This window comes from Thermobia domestica, chromosome 1, assembly GCF_964235325.1.
Source record: "Thermobia domestica chromosome 1, izTheDome1.hap1.1, whole genome shotgun sequence".
NCBI classification, from domain to species: domain Eukaryota; kingdom Metazoa; phylum Arthropoda; class Insecta; order Zygentoma; family Lepismatidae; genus Thermobia; species Thermobia domestica.
This window is the reverse complement of record NC_137454.1, coordinates 86863908-86885954: the sequence shown is the minus strand read 5'-3', so window position 1 is coordinate 86885954 and position 22047 is coordinate 86863908. Positions and strand designations below refer to the sequence as shown.

At 34.6% G+C, this 22047-nt stretch overlaps 1 long non-coding RNA gene across 1 annotated transcript in view; it reads left to right on the top strand.

The window, feature by feature from the left end:
• The first annotated feature begins 2496 nt into the window (after window positions 1-2496).
• Window positions 2497-22047, top strand: part of LOC145666238 (uncharacterized) — a 37587-nt gene continuing 18036 nt past the window's right edge. The window contains exons 1-3 of the long non-coding RNA XR_014127706.1: window positions 2497-2640; window positions 15870-16313; window positions 18449-18528. This is a non-coding gene — a long non-coding RNA (uncharacterized LOC145666238). The remainder of the gene's footprint in view (window positions 2641-15869; window positions 16314-18448; window positions 18529-22047) is intronic.

The following is a 22047-nucleotide window of genomic DNA, read 5'->3' as shown; positions in this document are numbered from 1 at the left end:
ACTAAAAATGCAATTCCGTTGTGTTTTTTTTCTTTAAATGTTAATCTATTATGATAGTGAAAGATAAAGCAAACACACCTGCAGAGGAAAGACGGTAACCTTTTTATAGAATTCACTATCGAGCTTCAATCTCAATGTATCAGTTTGCAATTCCAGTGCAACTAGCTCTTTTATCTTTATTTCTTGATTTTTCTTCTACATCTAACATTTTTTAAAAAACTTGTTTCTATCTTCAATGATAAGGAACTTGCTTCAGACAAAAACAAGATTACTTTCATATCAAAACTGTGATAACCAGGGCCCGGATCTTGTTGACCTAATAATTTTTAAAAAGTGACCTATAAAATGACACTAAAATTCCTGTAAAATGACCCTAAAAATCACAAAAATTAACCTTAAAACTTACGTTTTCTCAAACTTTTATTTCATTAAACTTTGACATTTTTTAATATCCATTGGATTTTTAATTAACATTTCTCACTCATATTCAAAAAGTTTTGTTTCAGTTAGTTGCAGTCCATTTATCACTTATGTCCATTGATCAGTCCATTGTATGGCATTGTAAGTATTGAAAGCGTAAGTTCACTCCCGAGTTGAAACTAGGAAGCACTCTTAAACAATAAAACTTAGCAAGTTTAGACTACATGAAAATAATAGATAAAAACACGTTTAAAGCCCTTGTACGCCTTCTAATGCATTTTTAGTTATTCACGTGATAACATTCTTTGTGGTCAATAACCCAAAACTATCTGTTTGGCCACCTACCAACCCCCACCTTTCGTTAACCAGCTACAGTTTAGTTTTCATTAGCTTGTTAAGAATGCAGTTTTTCCACTCCAATAGTCAGGAAGTAAGAAAAGAAATTATTCAACTTCGTCACGTAAACCGTGTTCATTTAAAGATTTCCTTATGTAGAAAAAAAGAATAAAAAGACCATAAGTGACCTAAAAGTTACCTTAAAATATTTAAAAAATGACCTGAAATTTCAAAACAGCAAAAAGAGATCAAAAGTTGATCCTAAAAAACTATATTTTTAGAACCTAGAGTTGATGGATAACGTTTTTACTTGAACTTGCCTTCTCCTATGCGTAACAGAAGAAAGTTGACTTGTCAACAAGATCCGGGCCCTGGTGATAACTTACTAAATGGAAGAGATATTCATTACTATTCGAGAATTGAATTCTTGCATTTGACAACAATCAAGGAATTTGTGCTCGGATTTATTCGCCCATTTGCTTTAGCATTGTCCATGTGGCCTTAAACTAATGCAACCTAAACATAATTTATGAATGTAGTATTCAAATAGAAGGTCAGCTTAGTAAATGTAACTACCATCATCATGAAGTCTATTTCCAACAAGAAATATTTAATTTAAATAATATACTTATGACAGATTTTGCCGGACCATCCAAGCGTGCCGTTCCACGCAAATGCACGTGTTGTATATATACAGTGGCGTATTTAGGAGGACTTCCGGGGTTAAGTCCCCCCCCCGAAATCTTACTTACTATAGTAAAATATATGTAATATCTTGCAGAATTTTCACATTTTCAGGCAAAGCCCTCTCCCCCGAAAGTTAGGAAAGCCCCTCCCGAAACAAAATCTATATGGTAGAGCCGGCTCTGCATATCATATATATCTAGTCGACAAGTTATTTATATATGACATTTAGAAAAATACTATTAGGCAAATTAGTATTATTCTTTACCTTTAGACAGGTTATTGGAATTTTATACTGTTCGTGACATTATTTTCGTACTTATTAAAGGCCTGGTTTAACGAAAAAACAAAATTTCATTTCTACTTTTATTTCTTAGTTGATATTGATGAAAACTACTGAAACCCGAATTGTTAATAGGTATGGTATTCATGTAAATTGTAAAATATTTGTAGCGTATCAGTATCTAGCGTTTAATTTATGTTGCATTTTACGGTGATTACACCTACATAAAAATATTTCATACTTAAATAGACGTAAGATGCATTACAAATGACTGTTTGAAAAAAAACGAAATTTAGAAAAAAAACGAGAGGCAATGTTTTTTTTTCTAAAAAAACGTACAATTCTGAAAAAATACGAACCGTTTTTTTTCTATTTACAACACTAGCTATAGTAGCTTCGTGAAGCATCTCTTTGTTTAATCTAAGTTATCTGTGATTGGATCTTCCGCAATCACAGGTGTGGTTGAGATTTTTCGGCTTCTTTGATCTTAAGATATACACCTATCATCGTATAGTTACGTCACAATGAACCTCCAATTAGGGATCTTCTTCCCATTGTCTTGGTCTTTTACCAGAAGCGGTGTTAAGTGATGGACGTACAATTATCTTCATCGATAAAAACGTGGGAAAATAGAAGTATTTAAAAGTAACAACACGAAATAATTGATACCTTTCATGTCTTTGGACAGTCTATGTATGCAGGGTGTGTTCGCTGTGCTCAATGGACGATGAAGTTACGATTGTGAGAGTAAATTCATACGTCAGGGCGTGAGTGGCTGACGTAAGCCATTGTGTTGGTGAAGCTTAGCTGTCTGGATTTGAAGCAGAACTCCAATTTTTAGAACGCACCGCGAAACTACTCAGCCAGAGTAGTGGTGCAAGATATTTCTTTGAGAAAACCCAACCAGGACTGACCAGGTAGGAGAGTAACCATTATTCTATTTTCCATGGAGGATATCGACAAATAAGTGTGTAAGAAGTAAAATCCAAGTTGTTGTTTTCGGCCGAACTAACCTGCTAAATTCTTATATCATCGGATTTCGTTATGGCTTATTCATTTGGTGTTGTGATGCCTAATATGTGCTAAACGCTGCATAGTTTTCCCTAAGTTATACAATATATAAACTTCGAGATGTGACATAAATCACTCGTTCAATGGGGGGAATTGTTCTTTTGGAGTTTCAGTGTGGACGATTGTTACCAACAGTCCATGAAATGTGTGTACTTTCGAGTACATACATTTCACCCCAAAATTATATTTTGAATATGTAATCTCGTATATTCTTTTTTTTTATTTATTATTTTTCCGTACTGCTATATCACGGAATTAAATCCATTCTCTGGTTTTGTGCTCACCTTCACTTTAGGTTGAATACGATGAGACAAATGTTTACAAAGTTTCGGCTCACATTAATAACAAGGGTGCTAGTACAACTATTGATAATGGGAGATGCTCATCAGCAGTGACACATTCGCTCTGTATTTTAAATTCCTTTCACCAGAAAACAGAAGCTCAAAATTTTAAGAACATATGTTAGGATTTTTTTTTTATTTTAACATTATAGAAAATTAAAGCTGAATGGTAAGCGTCCAATACGTCCTCGGTAATAGGCAGTGTGTGTGCTATATATTACGAATCTGTTGGATAAAAGTGATTTTATATGTATTAGGTTAAGCTAGTTTAGATATTTAGATTAGGGACTTAGGTTAAGTATACTTTTCCTTTCATGTGAAGTTATTAAGCGTATGTATTGTCTCAGTAGAAATGTTTTGTTGTGAAAATAAAAGTGGATAGGTCTGAGCTCATACAAGGGAGGTCACCCTATTGGTATAAATCCTCCGCGCTGGCCCCACTTGCACAACGGTAACTAAAGAGAGAAAATACGAAGGAAAGAAAATAAAGTATATAGCACACAGCCCTAATAAGTAGTATATATGTGTAGTACAAGGCTTATGTGATTATTGTAGTAAATATCCTTATACTTAAATTGTTTTTTTTTAAGCGATGAAACAAAACGCATGTAGAAATTGTTCATGAGATGTGAAGAGAATATGTGATTCAATGATAGACTTACCCATTCAGCTGTGTAAAGTTTCAATTCGCATTGAATAACAATTGCGACTTTTGTTTTCTGATTCGTTTGGCTTGTTTTCATATCTTACAGGAAGTTAGTGTAAATAAAGTACGCGAGTCGAAGCAAAATCTTTTATTATTCAGTGCAGAGCTAATTACTTAAAACTATGTAGTAAATTAACTTCAGTAGTATTGTTAGTACTCAGAATGTAGAGTTTTGAAAAGCAGTACGTGAATAGTGTAACGAAAGTAAATTATAGCGTCTTGGAAACGTACAGAATCGATTTCACTTAGTGTGACCGGGGTTGGAATCACAGACCTGCCAGGAAATTTCACTTCGTTAATAAGATCAACAAAATTCGTTTTTGGCATTCAGTTTTCTTTTCGAAATTCCATCCCGTTGCGCGTTTTAGATTCGATTTGAGATTTTTTTTATCTGGGTTAGTAAATACCAACATTTAGATTTTCGAAGCACTCACCGTCAGTTTCACTCTTGGGTCAGTGTCTTGTTCTGTCGGATTGTGGTTTGTAACCTTATCTCGTGATGGGATGCAGGCTACGACCTGCGGATCGGGATACTGGACTACGAGTGAGAATGAGAGAGGCTTAGAAATCTTCACATTTTGGGTCAATTTGAGTTCTATTTTCCGGAGATGATTGGTGTAGTGGATGGGTCAGTGAGTGTTGACAGCTTACCTGTCTGGGCCCGGTGGGTTCGCGTTCAGCAATCAGTGACACATTCACGAAACCATAGTCTTGAGGAAAGTGAACATCATACAGAAACACATCAGTATCATCATCATTTTATTATCATTTTCTTTATTTTTTTATTTTACATATTTTATTTTATATTTTATTTTATTTTTTATTTTTTTTTGTAAAAGCATAAATAAAAACTAGTAAATTCTAATAATTTTTGAATCACCCAACCAATCTCGATCAAATTTTCAACATATATGAGGGTCGGGCCTTCGGTATTTTTTATCGTTTCACTTTGACGAGCCAACCTAGGGGAGGGGGATGGGGGAGATATATGTAAAAAAAAAATAAAAATAAAAATCACTACCTTTGTGACTTCATCACTCTTGAATCACCCAGCCGATCTCAATCAAGTTTTCAACATAGATGAGATTAGGGGCAGGGATGAATTTAGGCTATTCACTTTGACGATGCAACGTAAAGGAGGGGGGAGAGAAATTTAAAAATGATCAAAAATGACCGATATTAATGACGAATCCATAGTTTTCGGGATCGATGAGAGAAACAGTGACTCTTCTTATGCTGTTTCAATCTAAGTTCAGCCCTGATTGTTAATACAACATAGGGGACGGGGATAAACATTTAAAAATGATCGAAAATGACTAAAATTAGTGTCGAAACCATAGTTTTAGGAGTAGCTAAGATTAACAGTGTCAATTCTGATGGCGTGTGCCGCAGCACGCAGAAGGGGAAAGCTATATATAATAATGATCGAAAATGATCAATATTAGTGTCTAATTCATAGTTTTCGGAATCATTCAGATGAACAGTGACATTTCCGATCCGGTATAAATCCAAAATCAGCCCCGCCACTTGGAGAGGGGAAAAATAAATATATAAAAATGATAGGAAATGGCCATTATCAGTTTCGAATTTATAGTTTTCTGGGTCCCTTAGATGAACAGTGATACTTTCGATCCCGTTTAAATCCAAATTCAAACCCGCAACTTGGGGGAGGAATAGATATTTAAAAATCTTCGAAATTACCGATATTAGTACTGAATCCACATTTTTTGGGGTCGCTGAGATGAACGGTGACACTTCCGATGCTGTTTAAATTCATTTTCAACCCCGACACTTGGGGGATTAGGGGGGTGACATACATTAAAATGATCGAAAGTGAGCAATATCAGTGTTGAATCCATAATTTTCGGGGTCAATAAGATGAACATTGATATTTACGACGCAGCATAGATTCAAATTGAGCCATGCAACTTGGGGGATTGGGGAAGGGGGACATCATACTTCAGCATAAAATGTAAGTTATTATCAATAAACAACATCGTATTGTATGATCTTCGGAACTTGGTGACAAGGTACTTTGTTCGTATCATAGGATATAAATATAAAAAAGTAAAAAATGGCAACAAAATACATGAGATACAAAGATATCATAAGATATAAATATAAAAAGATAAGAAAATGGCAATAAAATACATGAGATACAAAGATGTGCATTTAAATTATTTATTTCAACCCAGCGAAGCGGATAATATATGCTAGTATGAAATATAGACAAAATTGACCGAGCGATTTGTGAGAATATCGTCATGGAAAACGGCTGCTTACGCCATATTGTAGCTTTGTCCACACGAAAAGTTCTTTAGAAGTGTGGAGACAACGTTAGAAATTATGAGAATGGAAGACAAGAACAAAAGAGATGTGTAAATAGGAACCACATTATGTAAAATATTTCTGAAGCATGCGAAATGTGTTTACAGCTGTCCAAGGACACGTACCGGTACATAAACTATTTCTTGATTCTAGATACATTATAGTTCAAGAAAAGTAGACAAAGTATTTTGACGCCATGTCAGCTCGTGATATTTGTAAAAGGTGAGAACAACTGTAACGGAACACAGACTTTTAAGACAGGACACGCACAAAGCTTCTAAGATGTCCCGTCTTATGAGTATTAGTAAGATGTCCCGTAGTATGAGTATATATCGTTCCTGTATATAAAAACAGAAATAGGAATACGTATATCCTATAGTGGCCTACTCATACGTTATAGAAGAATTCTTATCCTTGGATATGTGAATACTTTGTATAGATAGAAGGCCGTATTTGTATTATAGGTATTTAGTTAAGAATGTATTCTGAATTTAAAATCATTAAAATGATAATTCTTAATAAAAGTCTAGTTATTGGATTGATCGATGGTTTATAGGAACCGTAGCAGTTTGAATCTACTAAATCAACAAGTGCCCGTTTGAAGATACGTCTATATAAATTATAGTAAATTTTCAATGAGGTAATATAGGAATGAAAGCAATAATAAATTCTAATAATCCTTTCCGCACGGGAGTTGAAATTCTTAGATTATTTTCATGAAACCGGTTTTTCCATACTACATGAAATATGTATAGACATTTTTATTAAAACAATGCATGAGTCCATCGTAGGTTCTGAGAAAGTGGATCCGCACAATTGTGCTTGTTTTGAAACCGTAGTGAGTGTAAAAAATGAAAAATTCTCGCTTGTATAATACAGAAAAGCTACCCGCACGATTGTGCGGGTTCGGGCGGAAAGGGATAAGTACGTTTTGAAACATTTTATTTTATTATTTATTCACACTTATAATTACTTATTTCTTTACGTCATAGAATTATGAAATTTTGCACAACGATAGAGGTCGGGGTGATAATTCAACATTCCATTGTTACCTTCATATATAGTATTTCTAAATACTCATACATTTTTAAAAATAAGAATAGTTTTATTTGGATTGTACGGACTGTGTTTTTCAAATTTTGAAATCTTAATTTACATAATTTCCCGACGCCATCAGTGATGAAATTTTCCATAGCGGCAGGTCAGTCGATAATATAATACAATGCGAGTCATCCTTTTTGTGTATCATTGCGCTTTGAGTCTTGAAAACGACTTTTCGAAAGTCCCGATCTAAAAATAAGTAGCTCTTATATCACATGTAGATCTCTGATTGTTGGATAAGAATGTTTACTTCTGAGACCTTGTAGCACTTCAGTTGCTGAACTTTCTCGCCAACCATGCGCATTACACACTAGTTATTTTATTTTATTTTGACGTATTGCGACGACTGTTTGAGTATTTATAATAAATAAACATTCTGAAAAGAAGTAAGAATATATTTCAAATTTTCATGACTCGGAAGTATTGAAATTCTTGAGATATGCTAGAAGAACACGGTTCGTCAAATAGCATTCTCTGTGGGTTAGTGGTTAATGTCGTGGCATCATAATCGTAATATTCTTAGTTCGAAACCCGTCTCCGAAAGCTGTGTATTTTTTAATTCCTCATTCTGCGAATGTTAAAATCTTTTCCTGCGCAATCATCTAATGCTTGAAAAGAGTTCTCCACCTTAAGTTGACAACTACAGGTGTGATGATTGCAAGTTCGACTAAGAAACTTTGATTCTTATGGTTCACAAAATCACAATTTTCCTCAGAATATGGGTGCTGTCTGATTATATGTTTTTCCAATTCTAAGCTTCAATACATGACTGAATTCTTCTCTGTTCCCATATTTGAATTTCCCTCTCTCAATGTCGTCCTTCACGAACTCGCATGACATGGGATCAAACGTCCAAATCTTCAAATCAGATGTAAGCGTCAACCAAGACCATCGTGACTTCCTATAGCTTTGTTAGTAGCAGCCTGAGGATATCTAGGGGGCACTGCAGGAAACGTAGACACACAAGTCAGTAAAAGAGTCGCTTTCGTCCTAGAAATTTCCATCTTGAAGATACCTCCCGCAGTGGGCGACCAATCAAGGAGAAAGTGCATGATATTCTGGCGAAAGTTGAACAAGACCGACATGCAAACAGTAATGACATCGCCTATGATCTAAACATCCATCACCAGTGATAAATCATTCGTACTAGAGAAAACTGAGTGAAAAGTGTTCTTACCCCTTGATTAAACGCAACCCGCCTTACTTTATAGAATTTCTGGTTGCAGTATATTTTAGAATATGTTTTTTTTTATTAGGCGTTGCATGAATTGATTTTCTCTTTTCTTTTTTTAAAAAATAATTACCACTTTTCTCAAATTCTTTATATCTATAAACCTTCCATGGGAATAGTTGATTCAATTAGTGAAAACTGCATCGAAATATGGTCAACAGTTCTCGAAATAAAAGTGTACAGCCATACATACAAAACATACATACACATAATACAGGTCAAACTGAGAACCTTATAAGTCGGTTAGAAATGAGAAAAACAGGCTTTAAAACTTTCCACTCTCTTCTGAAAATTGTTTTACAAATCTTATATTTAACAAATAGTACAATGAAACTCTCAACTTGTATGATACATTGTAGATTTGTGCTAGAAATTGAGATTTATTTTGCAATTTGTTTTTATATTGTGAACTTAAATTTGTGGATGTTGGTTAGATCATTATTGCAGCCAGGTCCACAATTGTGAACGTAGTTATGTATAAAAAGTTTCTTATAATCTGGTTCGAACTGAGATGCACTGATTCTCAGATCTTAAGGTAAATTTTTGGATTAGAAGTTATGTCAAGGGCCAGAGGGTCGGATAGAATCTTTCAGAGAGTCACGTCTAGTCTGCGAGTTGCAGTTTGCTCATCACTGTCTTATACGCTCCAATGTGGAGCACTTTTTACAATTAAGTAACTTAACCAATGTTGAATAGATTATTCAGAGTATCAATAAAGTAAATAATACTATTAATAATGAGGTACGATGGCCGTTTATGTGATCTCACCTTTGTATAAGGGTTCACTGGTTCGATCCTAGTCTATGTGGGTTTCTGGTGAACAACATTGCGTTGGTAGGTTTTCCTCGAGGTTCTCCCATTTCCTCCCTCATTCTCATCCCACCAATTCTTTCACTTTTATAAATCACCCCTCTCTTCGCTGATCTAGTGCCTAGACGTGCACCTTTGGTGTACGTGCACTGGTTTCAATCATCGGTAGAATAGTATTGAAATCCGAACATGTTGCGGTAGTTCGAATTCCATTTTTTTATTGTAGGTTCACATCTCATTTACCTTTGATACTGAAAAGAGATGTTAAACTGCAACAAATAAATAAAGAAAGCCATCAGCCGTTTCTTTTAGCCTAAAAGGAATATTTGTGGAACGTTAAAAAATTAATTACATTTCCATATTTCAAATAATAATAATAGTAATATGTATACGCAAAGAAAGACATGAAATATATGCATGTTGAACTCCACTCTGCTGTTGTTTTTCTGACTCGCATCCTCTTCTTGTCTGTTGATGGAGTATTCCAGGAGCAAATGTTGAAAGAAGATAGCACGCGAAAGGACACTTAATCAAAGCGGGAGCTTGTCTGTCATTTGGGAAATGTGATAGGAGTAATGGATGGTTGCAATGTGACTAGCTTTTCATTAAATTATAACAAAGTCCAATCAACATCCAGTCTCTCCTTCACCATTCATTTTTAACTTTATTTCTCTGTAAAAGGACATCCAAGTTTCTCTCCTTTTTTTTTTCTTTTTTGTCTGAGAGAAAAATCGGAGGGATAGAGAATGTGAAATGGAAAATTATTTCCCTATGAAAGTCTTTTTTAAATTTTTTTGGAGCAGCGTTTATGCACATTTATATAGCTATACGTCAAGCACAGTTAGATAGAGGCAAGGGTTAACTTCATACATATCGTTACTATTTTGCAAAAAGGGGATAACTGACAAATTATAAATTTCTCAGAAGAAAGCAAAATGGGCTGACTTATGTATACCACAATCTACTTTTTGTCCGTTATACTGCTTGTTATCTCAGGATTGATTGGGTTGTAGTTATAACTGTTTCGCATGATGATGGAGTCTGTTATTTCAAGTTCAAAAAAATGTCAGTTACTCCCTTTTTGAAAAATACCAACGATATATTTAAATACGGAGCGTTCAGAACACAAGGAAATCAAGTTCAATTGCCAAACTAGGGAGAAAAAGATACATAAAGTTTGTACGGTAACATTTAATTACATGGATAAATTAACACAATTTTTTCACATTATAAGAGTTATTATTGGTAACATATGGACATTAATCTTTTAAGCTCTTCAAAGAACTTTAGATAGACTTCTTAAAGTCGGAATGAGTCCAAAACGACCAAAAATGGACTTAATTCCCTTGGGCACTCAACATGCCATATACGAAAGCAAGTGCTTCTAATTTTTTTTTTGGGGGGGGGGGGTTTCGAAATAAATTTCTTTGGATTAATTATGATTTGATTTTTCAACACACATTAAGTTATTTTTTAATAAACTGTAAGCTTTCGCAAGGATTGATCAAACCATTTAGTTTTTCTTTCTCGCGGTATGCTAATGATGTAAATTTAATAGGGGATTATAGGAGAACAATAGAAAGAAATGCAGAGATCTTATTAAACGCTTGCAGGGACATGGGTTTAGGAGTAAATGCAGAGAAAACTAAATACATGGAAGTGCGCTGGGACCGTAATATAGCAAATTATAAATGCGTTAAAATATTCAATAATACTTTTGATAAAGTGGATACTTTAAAATACCTAGGATCAATATTAACAGTCGAAAACCATATTCACGAAGAAATTAAATGTCCACTAAAAGCAGGGAATTCGTGTTATTATTCGGTTCAAAATTTCTTGTCGTCGCGAATTCTGTAGAGGAATTTGAAACTTAAAATATACAAAACGATAATCATGCCTGTTGTTCTGTATGGTTGCGAAACATGGTCGTTTACTCTGAGGGAAGAACATAGACTGAAAGTATTTGAGAACAAGATTCTGAGACGAATATTCGGACCCAAGAGGAACGGGAATGGGGAATGGCGGAAACTTCATAACGAGGAACTACATAATTTATATGGTTTACCCAGCATTGTTAGAGTCGTCAAGTCTAGGAGGCTTAGGTGGGCAGGTCATGTAGCTAGAATGGAAGAAAGTAGAAACGCTTTCAAAGTCTTGACTGGAAGACCAATCGGAAAACACCATTAGGAAGAACTAGGCGCAGATGGGAGGACAATATTAAGATGTATCTCGCAGAGATGGGAATACAAAGTAGAAACTGGATCCAATTGGCTAAGGATAGAAGTCAGTGGAGAACTTTTTTGAAATAGTGATATCAAAAAAGAGTTCTGTTTATGTAAAGCATGGGCGTCTCTGGCATGTAAAAATTGATGGGGAAAATTAGAACGAAGAATTCCCCTAAGACTCCAAATAATTTTACATTAAAATCATGATGTGGATGGAAAGCTTTGATTTAAGAGCTAGTGGGATGTGGTTTCTACCTTTACAAATACAATTAATCATAATTTTCTTCAATCACTGGCAGGTCACATGCTACATATTTAGAAATTCCCATACAGACTTACTACGATCATTAGATAACTTCAGATTAATGTAGAAATTATATCACTAATATCATGGGCTCCCAAAGGGGGAGGCAGAGAGGGTCCCAGGCACCCATTGCTCGCGAAAATGTATACGTAATATGGCAAACTACTTATATTAAATACCAGAAAAAAACAGATGTAATATAGCAACCATGAAGATAGCTCCCCCTTAGAAAATTTTCTTTGGGCGCTCCTGATTAATACCATCCATTAATCATATTTCTCTCCTACCCTTGTTTACTTTCCATCTAGGTACTTTCACCAGGTCACTCAGAGTAGGATTGGTGATCCAACAATGTTCTAAAATATTTTTAATTTTTTTCACATTATATTCTTTTTCCCTCTATTATTCCTATTACCTCTCATTACCTTATCGTTCCAATCTGCTAAGTTTTTCACTCTTATTAACACATTTCCTAGAACTGGAGTACAATAGTTCTTTGCTATCTTTACGTGATGTCAAATTATCCATCTTTTTCTACATTATTCAAACCATCCATTTTTTAAAATTTATTTATTTACTAGCATATATTACCCGTTGGGTTAAATGCACAACTTCGTATTTTATGTGTTTAGTACCCGTGAAAAATGCTGTTTTCGTTTTTAATGGCATCGGAAAATTCATTGATTTTCTCGGCCACCCCAAAAACCATGGATTCGACACTAATAGATCTATTGGTAATTTTCGATCATTTATTATCTTCCCCTCCCCGAAAATACGATGCTGAATTTTGATATATATACTCCCCCATGTTGTGGGCCATGGCATCGGAAGTGTCACCGTTCATCTCAGCGACCCCATAAAATGTGGATTCAGCACTTATATCGGTCATTTTCGATGATTTTAAATACCTCTTCCTCCCTCTCCCCAAAGTTGCGGGTTTGAATTTGGATTTAAACGGGATCGAAAGTATCACAGTTCATCTAAGGGACCCAGAAAACTATAAATTCGACACTGATAGTGGTCATTTTCGATCATTTATATATATATATATATATATATATATATATATACCCCTCCTCCAAGTTCTGATTTTCGATATAAACCGGATCGGAAATGTCACTGTTCATCTAAATGATCCCGAAAACTATGAATTAGACACTAATATTGGTCATTTTCGATCATTATTATATATAGCTTCCCCTCGCCCTCTTCTGTGCTGCGGTACACGTCATCAGAATTGTTACTCTTAATCTTTCAGCTACTATGGATTCGACACTAATATTAGTCTTTTTCGATCATTTTTAAATTTTTATCCCTCTCCCCTACGTTGTATCCTCCCCCTCGCCAACTATCAGGGCTGAACTTGGATTGAAACAACATCAGAAGTGTCACTGTTTCTCTCATGGACCCCGAACACTAATATCGGTTATTTTTTATCATTTCTAAAATTCTCTCCCCCTTCCCTTCCCCCTACGTTGCATCGTCAAAGTGAGTAGCCAAAAGTTATTTCTGCCTCTAAACTGATGTAGTTGAAAATTTGATTGAGATTGGTCGGGTGGTTCAAGAATGATAAAGTCATAAAGGCAGTGATTTTTTTTACAGATATATCCCCCTCCCCTCCCCTAGGTTGATTCGTCAAAGTGAAAAGACAAAAAGAAAACATTCAAGGCTCGACCCTCATATATGTTGAAAATTTGATCGAGATTGGTTGGGTGGTTCAAAAGTTATTAGGTTTTATTAGTTTTTATTTATACGTCCCCTCCCCCTCTCCTCCCTTAGGATCTACCGTTAAAGTGAAATTACAAAAATGATTCCAGATCCGAACCTCATGTATCTGGAAAATTTGATTGAGATCGGTCGGATAGTTCAAGAGTTATTAAGTTACAAAAACAGTAACTTTCAGTCTTATATAAATTGATTTTTATATATCCCCCTCCTTCTCCTCCCCTACGTTGCTCTGTCAAATTTAAATCATAAAAACGATTCCAGGCCTGAACCTCATCTATGTTGAAAATTTGATCAAGATCGGTCGAGTGGTTCAGGAGTTATTAAGTTTTATTTATATTTTATTCCTCCTCCGCCTCCCCAGCCCCTCAGTTCCACCATCAAAGTGAATAGCCTAAAACCAGCCGAGCTTCGAACTTCATCCATGTTACAAATTTGATCGAGATCGGTCGGGCGGTTCAAGAGATTTAGAGTCACAAACATAGTAATTTTCAATTTTATCTATATATATAAAAGAGAACGCACAAAATCCTTTGTCCGCTCATCACGCTAATACGGCTGAACCGATTTCTTTCATTTTTGGGGGGTTGTTAGGATTTGGACCCTAGATGGTTTTTATCATATCACTTTAATTTTCAATTACCAGTGTCTTGAGATAATTGACCAATCAGGTGTCAATACGTACAAAAAATCCTTTGTCCGCTCATCACGCTAATACGGCTGAACCGATTTCTTTCATTTTTGGGGGGTTGTTAGGATGTGGACCCTAGATGTTTTTTATCATATCACTTTAATTTTCAATTACCAGTGTCTTGAGATAATTGACCATTCAGGTGTCCATACGTACAAATCCTTTGTTATTAGTTCATCATAGGTATAAAAATAAACGTATTTATATGCAACCCGCATGACCCTGTGACTCGGCGGGTTAACATAACTGACAGGCGCTATAAATCACTTGAAAGCGAAAAAGTAAAAATTATCTAAGTAACAAAGTTTATTGCGTTCCGGGATGACCGCAGCGAAGCGGGGCGGGTTGGGGTGACCGCAGCGAAGCGGGGCGGGTTAACATAAATGACAGGCGATATAATGTTAACATTAGTGCAATCTTCTATGGTTTTTATCATATCACTTGAAAGCGAAAAAGTAAAAATTATCTAAGTAACAAAGTTTATTGCGTTCCGGGGTGACCGCAGCGAAGCGGGGTGAACGCTGCTAGTATATATATATAGATTTTTTTTTTTTTTACCTTTACGTCTTTATTGATTTCCCTTAATTCGCAGTTTAGGTTTCTATATATTATTTTACATTCATCAGTGCAACTTTGTTCTCATACTTTTCTTTCGTTAGTTTTACAAAGTGTCTTCTATAATTCATGCTTCTTACTTGTGCTTGCTCCTACAATTATTTAGTCTTTGAGTCAAGTTCCTCTCAACTCATATAGTTTTCTTCGAAATCTAAAACAAATTTGTTGTTACTTTCTCATATTTAAATTTAATACTATTTTAGTTGTCTCCTACTTTCATTTCTGGCTAAACTTTGGTAATTTTCACATGTATATATGATTCTGAAAGTATTCCAAGATCTAACTATGTTAAGCATATAAACCAAAGAATATCACAATGGATTAAATAAAAGAATCATCAAAGAATCAGCTCAGAAAATCACTAATATCAGGTCAATTTAACAGTGCCCATCCCAGTCCACTGGTAAGCATACTAACTTTCATGCGGCAGTGGTTTTTGAATCTTATCACTCCAACTTCTTCTTCTTCTTTGCTTTGGTTTTGTTATTCGATAAAAATATTATAGGAGAAGAGTAGACCCGTAGCCAGCCCCAAAATGTAGGCAGGGCCCCAGTAGAAGTTAGGGGGCCCCATATTATAGTTCATTTGCAAATCTACCGTGAAAAATTTGGGGGGGGGGCAGCAAAAATTTAGGTAGGGGCGACCCCTCTAGTCCCCTGGATAGGGCCTGGAGAACAGTATAAAACGCCATATGCATGGAAGATAAGGTCAAATACCTACTTCAGACAATATTCCCGTTGAGATACAGATAAAAAAAAAAACAAATAAAAATAAAAATCGATGTGCTGACCATATATATATATATATATATATATATATATATATATATATATATATATATATATATATATATATATATATATATATATATATTACCCATTTTATTCTGTAGCTAAACTCGTGAAAGATGAGCAGTATGATACTTGATTATTATTTACTTGTGTATTTATGTAATATTAAAATATTTATTTATTTATTTATTTATTTATTTACAGATACCAGATGAGGCGGAATGACATTTCAGGATGAAAGGAGTTTTCTTAAGTGAAATGAAATGAAATCTTTGAGTTTAACATCCCACAACTATCCCTTTAGTTTAAGGAAGACGATGATTAAAGCTAGGGAATGATAATGGAAGAATTGATGGAATGAGCAAGTGGGAGGAAACAGGAGTATCCGAGGAAACTTAAGAGCACGATGTTGTCCACCACAAACTTACTTGGCCGGGAAACGAACCAGGGACCCCAGGAATCATAGATAAGCACTCTACCACTGAGCCACTGTCGCCACGAGTTTTTATTTTTTTAATAAACGAGTCAAGGCCTATCTGTTAAATGTACCATACCAGTATTTACATAGTACAATTGAAGAAATCCATGGGAAGCCACTTTCAGAATGACGGGAAGCGAGATTACAAGCCAGGACTTGCCAATTGCTAGGTAAGAATATACGAACTAGAAAAAAAAAACGCTCATCGAGGATAATGAGGAAAGTGCCGTTATATAAAGTTCTATATTTTCTGCTCACGACTTTACTAACTACACGAATATTGTCGTGCGTATGTTGTAGAATTAGTCATCAATATTTGGCTCAAGCAAAAACTAAACCTAGAATTACTGGGTTTGTCTCTCATTGACATCTTGTAACAAATTATCGAGATGCAAAAACTCATAACTGATCGTTTGTGAGAGCTGAAGTAATTGCTCTGCAGACCAGCGAAGGGGACGTGCTTCCGGTCACGTGTGGAACTGTTATAAGGTTGATACCCTTTTTGTATGCTCATTAGAGCTTTGTACAACTAGACAGTAACAATAATTAACAAACACAAGTTCAAGGTTAGCATTATACTAAAACAATTGTCTGGAAATTTTAAAAGCAAAAACTTACGTAGAATATATAATACTAGGAGAATGAAACTTTTAGCACCTTATGAATAAAACAAAGTATTTACAACACAAAAGACAATATTGTTTGAATATTTAGATTCTTTTTCTAACAGACTTGGTATTGTATAAAAAACTACTGTAAGTATTAGGTGTAGGACAACTTAGTAGGGGTAATCCAGTGTCAGCTCTTAATTCTTTCTTCTCTTCCCCAAGTGTTTCCGCAGGATATTGGATGAAACATTGCATTTTCTGTGCTTCGCTAAGTAACCATAAATAACGGACTATACGTAACAGAAAATGCACACAAATGGCTATTTTTTTCTGGCCATTGTTTTGATGCATGACCATTTGGTGCAGTATTTTTGTTAATAATCGTTTATTTACGAAATGCAGGACGAAGACTTGACTGCAAGACAAAGAATAAGACGCAGTATTGATGTCCAAGACCCAGGGTGCGAATTGTTTGAATTTCATTTGTTGGACTGAAAGTGATAAAATAAAATTAGTACTTTATAATTAAATATCATACTGTATTTTTAAATTTTAAATTACAAAATTCATATTATGTATCTTCTTACTTGCAACTATATATACTGTAAAATATGTTTTAATTACCGAAAAAGAAAAATCAAAGTGGCGTGGGTATCGGAATCATAAGAACCTATTTTGGAATTAAAGTTGATGGGTTGAAAAAAACCACAGGTGTTCTCCCGTTTCCTCAACCCTTATGATTGTAGTAAAACGATTTCCTTTTGTCTTCGCCAAGGGACTCTTGCTACTGCCTTCTGAGAAGACCCTTTGCCGTCCGAGCAGGTGAGAACAGTGACCTTGAATAAAAATTTCGTAACATAGAACTAAAGCAAGAAAAAGTAAATTTCTCCCAAGTCGGACACTGGTATCAGTTATAAAGAGAAATAACCAAACCTCAAAAGTGCCAAATATTCATTAAGATGCATATACAAATCCCCCGCTTGATCTAGCTAGTGGTTAACGTGCAAGACTTCGGTACACGTGGTCCGGGTTTTTAAATTCCCAATGGGAGTGCATTTTGGCGTTCACCCAGTGTGTTCACTATAGTGCTCTCAAACGGGTCGGGTCAACTCGGGTCGGGTTGTCGGGTCGGGTCAGTCGGATCAGCTCGGGTCGGGTTGTCGGGTAGGGCTACTCGGGTCGGGTTGTCGGGTCGGGTCAGTCGGGTCAGCTCGAGTTTGGTTTCGGGTCGGGTCAATAGGGTCAGCTCGGGTCGGGTTGTCGGGTCAGGGCAATCGGATCACGGGTCGGGTCAGTCAATTCGGGTCACGGGTCGGGTCGGGTCGGTCTTCAACCCGACCCGTTGAGAGCACTAGTGGTACCTTATGTTATAAAACCTTAAAACCCTGTGCATTGTCAATCGAAATTTATATATATATATATATATATATATATATATATATATATATATATATATATATATATATATATATATATATGTGTGTGTGTGTGTGTGTGTGTGTGTGTGTATGTATGTAAGTTGGAGGTACTTTGTAATAACATCTCCCTAAGCAAAAGCTGAATAAATAAGGGATATTAAACATTTTTAAAATTGCTTAATATAAGTAGTAATTTATTTTTCATTATGTTTTTGTACAATACGTAGCTCTAGGTGTTGTTACCTTGTATTGACAATATTTCCTTTTATTTCTTTGAAGCCACACCTCTGTCATATTCTATGGAAGTTTAAGCGAAGCTATCGTATTGGAACAGGTGCAAACTCAAGTGGATAACAATAGTAAGTTAGTTCTTTCAGTGTTTCCCTTTGTAATATAAGTATATAATTGTATTTGCAAAAAATCTTGACCTATATATTTCAATTTTTTTGACAGGTGTAAATAATGTAAGAAGCGGATGTTTTCACAAAGTGAGTAAACAGAGTACTTCAAAGGTAATGCTACTTTTGTGAGTTTTTTTTTTCAAAAAGATAATAAATAAAATGTTTAAATAACTCAATTGCTCATTTACTATTACCTTTAACAAAATGTTATATAGTAAATGGAATAATATATATCGGAAATTATTTGACATAGGGACTCTTGAAAGTGTAAGTAAAGTTTAACGTAGCAATATAATTTACTTTGTAAACTTATGTGAGTAAACTATGAATGAGTTGCTTTTTTAAACTTTGCCAGATCCTAAAATGGATTAACATGAAGGATAAGCGAGATATATAGCAATTATATAAAGATCCAACAAAATTAATAATTTTAAATATTTTGAACTAAATTATTCCGATAATTACAAAACAGTTATACATGTATTTCGATATATTGCATACATTACGATGCAGCAAAAATTTTACCCTGAATGATCCTACACCATTCTAGAGTAAAGGGGCCACAATGGCTCAGTGGTAGAGCATTCACCTCTGGTACATGGGGTACTTGGTTCGATCCCACTCGCGCCAAGTGAACTTTGTGATATACAACTACCGTGTGCATGGGTTTCCTCGGGATTCTCCCGTTTCCTCCCATTTTCTTCATTCCACCATTTCATTCATTTCTCATCATCATTGTCCCCTTTAATCTAACCGACATACTCGAGGTATGTAAAACTCAAAGATTTTATTTCATTTACCATTCCAGAGTATTAAGTAAATTACAATAGATACCGGTAAATATTTTAAGAAACTAAAATTGATATTAATAATAATAATAATAATAATAATAATAATAATAATAATAATAATAATAATAATAATAATAATAATAATAATAATAATAATAATAATAATAATAATAATAATAGTTCTAGCGTCGTTGAGAACGTACGAAGTTAACTGTGTTTGTCAAGAGTTGAATTATTTTTATATCACTGGACTTTTGTTTAATAACATAAGCCTAATTTTATTCGTTCATTTGATACAAAGCTAAAAGCGACACGTCAAACATATCACATCAAGTTCTCGTCTATGCTACCAATTGAACACAAAAAGATACGAAGTTACTCGTAACCACAGCCTCATGTTGACTTTTCATCTTGTGGGATGGAAAAAAAAAGAACATATAAAAGTTCATATACACACTTAATTGCACTGTCATTTTAAACGTGATTCATTACCGTATTGTTTGTAAAAAGAAGCTCTTTTTACTTTCAAATTCGGAAAGTCAGAAATAAGGCCAGATTCGTCCTTCTCCCTCATTTTCATGTTCACATATATATATATATATATATATATATATATATATATATATATATATATATATATATATATGCACGGATTGTATGTAGAGCAGTGGTTCTCAAACTTTCCGATAACGCGGACCCCCTGTTCATTCCGAAAGTGATTTGCGGATCCTTTTGCAGAGCTATCTGAAATTTCACATGATGTTAAAAAAAATATACTAATTAGAATTACCACTAACAAGAAAAAGATCAAGAAAAATAATGCAATCAGTAATTGCTACACCATTCTAATGCAATAAGTATATGATTGTTTCATGGTGAAAGAAATTTCAATTGAAAATACAGTTAATTTTAAGACTGAAAATCAATGTCTTTTTTTTTTTTTTTTTTTTTTTTTTTTTTTTTAAGGAATCCACTTGATAAACAGTGTTCTCAAATGTGGGGTCACTAATGTAAGGAATGAAATTCTTCTTGTTTTTCCATAATTGCATTAACATCTAGAATAAGTTTTGTTACCATCAATCTTCGGTCCGATTCCACATTAAGACGGCTTCACTTTAAGGATTTAATACTGCAAACAGCAGAAAAGGTCTGCTGGCATAAGTAAGTGGTAGGCAAAGTTATCAAATGTTGCAATGCCTTTTTAAACAACTCTTCATACAACGCACACGCAACCAAAAGCTACAAGGTTCATTTTCTTTGAAAACTTTTTTCCATGAAGTATAGCAGGGTAGTTCCAATAGCTATTCTTGTTCTGTGTTACAGAAGTTCATACCTTATATGTCATTGATTTCTACATTAGTGAAAGAATTTTCAATCCAACCATTATCATGTTTAGGACAGCGAAATATTCTCGAAAACCTACAGCTAATGCTCTCGAGTGTCCTACAAGTGTTTTGTGCACTTCAGCAGAGAGTTTTTCACCTGAAGAATCTATGGAATTCCGAGGGGTCATGCAGTTAATGTACACTCATGTCCAAAATTATTGTCGCATATCTATAACTGCCTTCTTGTAAGAATATAATTTGATTATGATTTTGCAAGACACTTTTAATACTGATACTATGTGTATAATCGGGAAATGTATATTTCTGGTAAATTTCATAGGAAAAGAATTATAAATACGAAAATTACAATGAGTAACACAAAATGTTATTAAATGGGCAAGAAAGATTTATTTTCGTTTTATTGTTCTTAGTTACTGCTCTTTTGACATGAAATTTTCCACATACATGTCTTTGCCGATTACACACACACTAACATTGTAAGAAATACCGGGCAAATTCGTTATCAAATTATATTCCTACAACATATTTATAGAGATGCTACAATAATTTTGTATATTAGTGTACAACTGTTTTTGAAAAAGTACCCTAACGAAGAAGGAATTTCTCTCAGTGGAAATAGCCCTATACAATGGTTGACGGGCTTCAGGGCGGAAATTTAGTGAATTTAATAAAGTAGGAAAACATTTAAATTTACGAACGTAAGTATAATTTGTAATTGCTTTCTTTTTAGTAACTGAAAAAAAAAAACGCTTCTTGCTTAACAGCTGTGAGTTCTATTTTATTACAACACATTTCAATTTTAGGCGTCGCGGGCCACCGACCCCACTTTGAGAACTACTAATGTAGAGTATACTCCTGTCTACTTCCTTATTAGGATCACCAAACGAAGGACCTATAAGATTGTGTTGTCCGTTACTCCACACTATAAATCTTGACCAAAATAGATTTTTTTGTATATTTCTTTATTACAATAGATGCTTAGAGTGCCGTTAATGCAGTCAATCAGTTAACATCTTTATGGACACCGGTGACTTTAACGGTAGGTATCCATATCCTATTTACTATTCAAACATAATAGGAGTTAGTTACATATCGAGTAGTTAGATGGCAGCAAACATCCTCCATTTGAAATTGAAATTTGGGTGCGTGATCCTTTATACTGTCTATTTGAGTGTAATAACTATGTGTTGCCAATTGACAGTTATCAAGCTAAACTTTTAAAAAGCACCATAGTCATAACTTATGATCAACATACCTTCTTTAAAACTAATGATTGCAGCAAGAGGCCAGCAACTATTTACTACGTATTACAAATTCTCTACTTACGTCGTATTTACAAT